This window comes from Varanus komodoensis, unplaced genomic scaffold, assembly GCF_004798865.1.
Source record: "Varanus komodoensis strain SLA01 unplaced genomic scaffold, ASM479886v1 scaffold19, whole genome shotgun sequence".
In the NCBI taxonomy this organism is placed as follows: Eukaryota; Metazoa; Chordata; class Lepidosauria; order Squamata; family Varanidae; genus Varanus; species Varanus komodoensis.
The window spans coordinates 21,722,388-21,728,387 of NW_025335550.1; positions in this window are offsets into that span (position 1 = coordinate 21,722,388).

A 6,000-nucleotide genomic window follows, 5' to 3' on the forward strand; every position below is an offset into this window, starting at 1 on the left:
TTCCCAGATATGTAACTGCTTTATCATTTAGTTTTTAAAAACCTTTACACTGGAAATGGGAGGGAATACAGGTTGGGATCCTCCTGATATCCTATCAAAAATTACCATCTAAACATGCAGATCTGATCCATATCAAAAACCCCTTCCAACAGGAAGGAGCATAGCTTTTCTATAGTGGATGGGGCTTTATTTCCCATTCAAGACCAAGAAGTCCCAGACTATTTTGGATCACAACAGGGAGCACAATACCATTGCTGGAAAAGAGCTGCCACTCACCCAGTACTGTGAGAATCGCAGCTAAGCTCAGAAGCAACAAGGAAGTCAGAGGGATGTGGCAAACGACATCAGCATCCTTGCCCATCAGACAGCACAAGGACTGCATCCCTGCAAACCTTGTCCCCACTAGCCTGTCCGGGCTTATAGCTGTATACTAAGAGATGTGAAAAGAATTGTACACAGTGAAGATAGAAGGAAATTAAATGCAAAAAGGGACCACCACCTTATTAGCAGAGGTCACTCACATAGTAGTTGCTGCTGAAAACACAGGCTCTCTAGCACTGGATAAGCTAATTAACACATGCAGTGTGATTTAAAAAAAAAACTTATATCCTGATTCAAACTCCAGCAATACAATTCAACTTGCTGATGCATTTGAACTCAGTAATTAGTTTGCTGGTTGTGACTTTATTAGTCATTAAGGTGCCAGAAGAGTCTTTGTTGTTTCTTCTGTAACAAATTACCAAACTAACCTCCAGAAATTCCAACCACAGACTTGAACAACATGAAGTTACCCTTTGGGGAAAGACCCATGGAAAAGAATACATATGGTATGGTTTTCCTCTCCTCTCCTCTCCTCTAGACGGGAGTTTGCCATTATATGGCTGTTGGCTTGTCTTTTAATAGTAGCATTAGTGCATAATTAGTCCAAGCAGTAAACAAGCAGTCCTTACGATTCAGTGACTGTCTGTACTTTGTTTATACCACCCAGTTCCCTGAGATTGTATAATACTCAACATCCCATTAGAGCAGATCCTTGTAGTGGTAAAAGAATTGCTGGCTGTCACACAGTGCTTTCAGAAACCATGACCCATGAAACTAGCACCAACCTTGATAGAAAGAAAGAAAGATAGATTGGAAGGGCATTAGCAAGAAAATGTCTTTTATTTGCCTTTGCCTGGGCATGAGCATGATGGGGAAAGGGTTTTTTGGGGGGTGGGGGACATGCATCTTCATTAAAACTGACTCTCCCCTACTGCATTAGTATTAGCCAAAACTCCAAGGAAACAACCTTTCCCCACCCACTATTAATCCAAAGAGGGAACATGGGACAAGACAGATGGGACGTAATTCTAGAATGGAGAGAAATTGTCATTGCCCCCACTTTAATTAGGATTACAGCATGGCTCTCTCTTCAGATATAAGCAGATATGACAAAGATGTGTTTCGCGTATTCAAGAGGGTAATTAAACTGCCACATGCTCGAGCCAATGTGCACACAGGCCTGATTAAAAAACTGGAGACGAAACAATGATGGATGAGTTTTTAATGCTCATTGGTGTGGAGGGAGAGAGGAAGAAGAGGGTGGAGAAGGGATTAAGATGCAGCATGATGCTGGAAAAAATAGTGAAATTGATTAATGTGAGGAAAGAGAAACCTGAGCCAGGGTAGACCAAGTGATGCATTATAGTTTAATACAGTCAGGGCACAGTCCTATGAATACTTAGGGAGAAAAAAAAGTCTTACAATTCCAGCTGCGTATGTGTGAGGAATCTGATGTGTGGGGTGGGGAAAGGATGAATACCAGAGTTCCATGTTCAAGCCCCCAGATTCCAGTTCGTTAACAAGTTACTATTCTACAAGTTGAGGCAGCCTTCATATTTCCATGTCTAAATGATCTGCAGCTGGCACTTTGGGGGAAAACACCCTAATGAAATTTGTGCAAATTCTATTTGAGTTATTTATGCAAATCCTATTTGCCTTATTTGTGCAAATTGGAAGCTGCAAATTAGGCAGTTCTGGTACGCCTTGTACAAATCTTGCTAGAACTATGTCATTTCCAGCTTCCAATTTGTACCAATTATGTACACTTACTCAAATCATTTTGTGCAAATTTCCTTAGTTCTTTTTCATTTTTTTCCTGTGCAAAACACATCCCATCTTTGAGCTAGAAGTTCTGGGAATCCCCTGACTAAGCCAGGCTTCCCACTGCCAGCACATCACTATTCTCAGCATTGTTTCTGTCTAAATATGCACAGGATGGCACTTTCAAGTGTAAAATAACGGAATGTAGAAGATTAATCAGGATCTAGATCTGAGAAGTCAGTTAGAAGCTTCTGGAAGCTCCCAAAATGGAATGAAGGTCCCATTGCTTGTCCTTAGCCTTTGTGCCCAACCGTCTCACACAAGAACTTGGAACACGACATCTTATTTCTATTTAGCTATCATGGCTACCTGGTCTAGAACAAGCTTCCCCAACTGAATGTCATTTTTATATTTTGGACTATAACACCCAGCCTCCCTGATTGTTGGCCATATAGGGACAGGTTGGTGGGAATTTAAGTCCAAGACATCTGGAGTGTACCAGGTTGGAGAGGGCTGTAGATAGCCCTGGCCTCCATGACTGTCTGATCTGCTTTGCAAGTTTTTAGGGAGTGACCCTCACTGCAGCTTGTGACAGTCAGACCTACAAATAAATCATGTTTTTGTGGGAAGTAAAATTTTCTTGTGATCCATTTGAAACTCATGGCAAATCAAGTTTGATCCATCCTGTCTGCATAATTTATACCACCTCGACCTTCCCCGTGTGGATCTATGTCCATTCTTGGCTGTACCTTGGACCTTATGTGGAGATAGCATGAGGCAGAGAAGGAGTGTTATATTAGCAGCTTCTGATGAGTGTGCTACAGTCCTCTAATCTAGGGGTAATTAGGGCATGAATAACTGTGGCAAGGTCCTCTTGTCAGGAAACATCATGACTGGCAAGGAAGGCAAAGCTGGAAAAAAGGTGTTTCTCAAAACACCAACTATCGTATCAGGAGTGTTGGTGTGCCATCATTTTTCTTTACCCCTAGCCAATCTCTTTAACCCCCATATTGAGCATGCTCAAGTCTAATGTTTATCTTATACTGAGCATCATTCTACATGCACAAAACAGGGGTAATGTATTTTGCTGTATACTGAAATTTGGTGCTTGGGCCATTAAAGACAGTCCCTCATTATAACTGTTTAGGTGTATAAATTCTGGCAACACATAAAAAAGGAAAATTAATGGTCTGTGCACCAGAAAAGCTTACCTCCCACACAGTCCGGTATGGAAATATGACAGGGTACAGAACAATGATGTTCGTGGACCATTAATGAAAACTATGGGGTAAGGGAACACAATGTTACAGTGGTTCAGGGACTTTCAAAGATAGTATAATCCTAATTTGCAGTCTGCAAAGTTATCTAAGGATGGGTGAGAATTGTGTTTGAAAGAATTTGATAAGAAGGGTTTGAAACTGAGGAGGCAATGCAGGGTCACTGCTTGGGGTATTTGAAAGCTGAGCCCAAATATGTGTGATAATTTTGCAGCCCTGTTTGCAGTCTGGAGAGGCTTTAAAAAGCTTGTGAATTTCAGATTTTAATGATGTTTCAATAGATTATTTAAAGGGTTTTTCACTCATCTGCACTCATCTTTATAGTGCAGAATAGATTTTCCCCCTACCAGCTGCAGACATGAACCTAAAGGACAAAATGCTCCATAAGGAAGGAAAGAAAGAAAGAAGAACACAGACATGGAAGTTTGCCACTGTTAGGATTTTTAAATACCTTCTGTATAGCTTCTCAGTTCCTAGCAACAGACAGATTTTTGTGGTGGGGCCATTCTTCTACATGGTCCATTTATTTCTGATGTGAGAGAGTATTGGATTGTTATGGCTGTTTTGTACTGTCCATTTACCAAGAGAAAACAGTTTATTTGCCCAGGACTTTTCATCTAGTATATCATTTTTTAAATCTATCCACCTAAATTGTTAGGCTTCAATCCTACACAATCTTACCCAGGATTAAGTTCCATTGAACTCAGTAGGATTTATATTTGGGCAAGAATGCATTAAAATGTTGTTTGTGTCTGTGCAAAGTGCTGCTTTGAAACATGTATTGTGTTATTATCTCCACAGTCTGATAGGTTTATCTTATAATTTCTAGATGCTTTGGAAATATAATTTATGCACAGGTATAGAAGAGTAAGTATAAAATATATGTTTGTATTTTCTGTGTATAGGTTCTTGGTTTTAGATGTGCAGCCTTAGAACACAAAGGGGGAACCTCCTTCATCCTGAAGGTCGAATTCAGTTTCCAAAATATGAAAAGGGTACCCACGGATTGCTGCTTAGAGCTTTCACTAAGCCTTTGGAGAGGCATTTAAAACTTTTAGAATGGGAAAATACTTTACAAAAGGATGGGAAATCACCTAACCACTGATGGCAAAACATCATGGCCATCTGCAGGTTCTCCCATGCCAGAAGTGCCCCACCGTTGGCTTAGGGTGTTGGTAATTACATAGCTAAACGGCAACGTACTCTTGCGCATGCACACACAACAGAAATCAGCAGGCTTGGGGGAACTCAAGGACTGCAGAAGTACACAGAATCAGGGGTAGGATCGTGATGGGGACAGAACCTTAAACATTATGAAAACTGAGACTGCTTAGGAGCAGTAGAACCCTGGCTGGCAGTTGAGGGAGGAAAACAGAAAAGTGAGGCAAAGTGAATTAAATGGCTGGAATGTGAAGCAGGTGTCACTCCATAAAACAACATTTGGTTGCAAGTCTCACGTGATTGTGCACAAGTGCTTGTACACACAGACACACACAGGTGGGGCCTGCAACAAAATGTCGCAATATGTAATTACCAGACTGACTATTTCAACATTCCCTGTGCCTCCCATCAAACAATCTGTCTATGTTGTAAAGGTTGTTAATTTTATTGAGCTAACCCTTGAGTTATGCCTTCAGCAGCCATGTGTTCTGCAGCAATTAGCAGCTAATAACTTTTTATCCGGATGTCCTGAAAAGTTTCATCTGCTCATTCCTGCTTCTCAGCTTGCTTGTAAAGGCACAGGAGTAGGTTTGGGCAGGGGAGCTTTCAGCCTTCTGGTAGACAGAGAATCCTATCCTGGTTCTTATGACAGTAATTGTATCTCTTCCTGATCAATTAAGATCTGGTGGAGAAAACTTGGATGCTGATAAACAAATTTGCAAACATCAGAATAAGGCTACCTGTTATGCTCACTTACCTGGAAGTAAGTCTCATTAAATTCAGTGGATTTCTTTCTGAGTCACCATTTGTAAGACATTCCTGGAAAGCAAGTTTTCACTGACAAAGACCTTGGGAATCACTGTAAGGCACATAAGGAATCACTGTAAGGCACATAATCCTTCCTCTGTGAAGGATATTAGTGAGTGAGTACCCGGAGGAGGGCCTTCTCTGCGGTGGCACCCCACCTATGGAATGCGCTCCCCAGAGAGGTCCGCCTGGCACCATTGTTATTTGTTTTTTGGCACCAGGCCAAGACCTTTTTATTTAAACGATATTTTAATTGTTAATTGTTTTTATTAATTGGTTTTAAACTATTGCCAAGATGCTCTGAATTTTTAATGTCTATCCTATGTTTGTTTATCCTCTTTGTAAGCCGCCCCAAGGATTTCTGCGATGGGGGCGGCATAAAAATGCTTTAAATAAATAAATTAAATAAATAACTAAATAAGGACGAAGGCAGACAATCATTTTTAAGAACTGAAAATCTATGAGTCCTGTTCTTCTCCATAGCGCACCCAGTATCTTGAACACCTGCAAGACCTGTTTGGCAGAGATAACATTAGGTCAATTATGCACACCATAGGTAACAAGGCCCTAAATGTATGTCACTGAACTCAGAAAAAAATATCACTATATGAAGATACTGTGAAGTAAAAAAGAATTGTTGAAATTAAGGATTTTAATTTGAGGGTGACTGGGC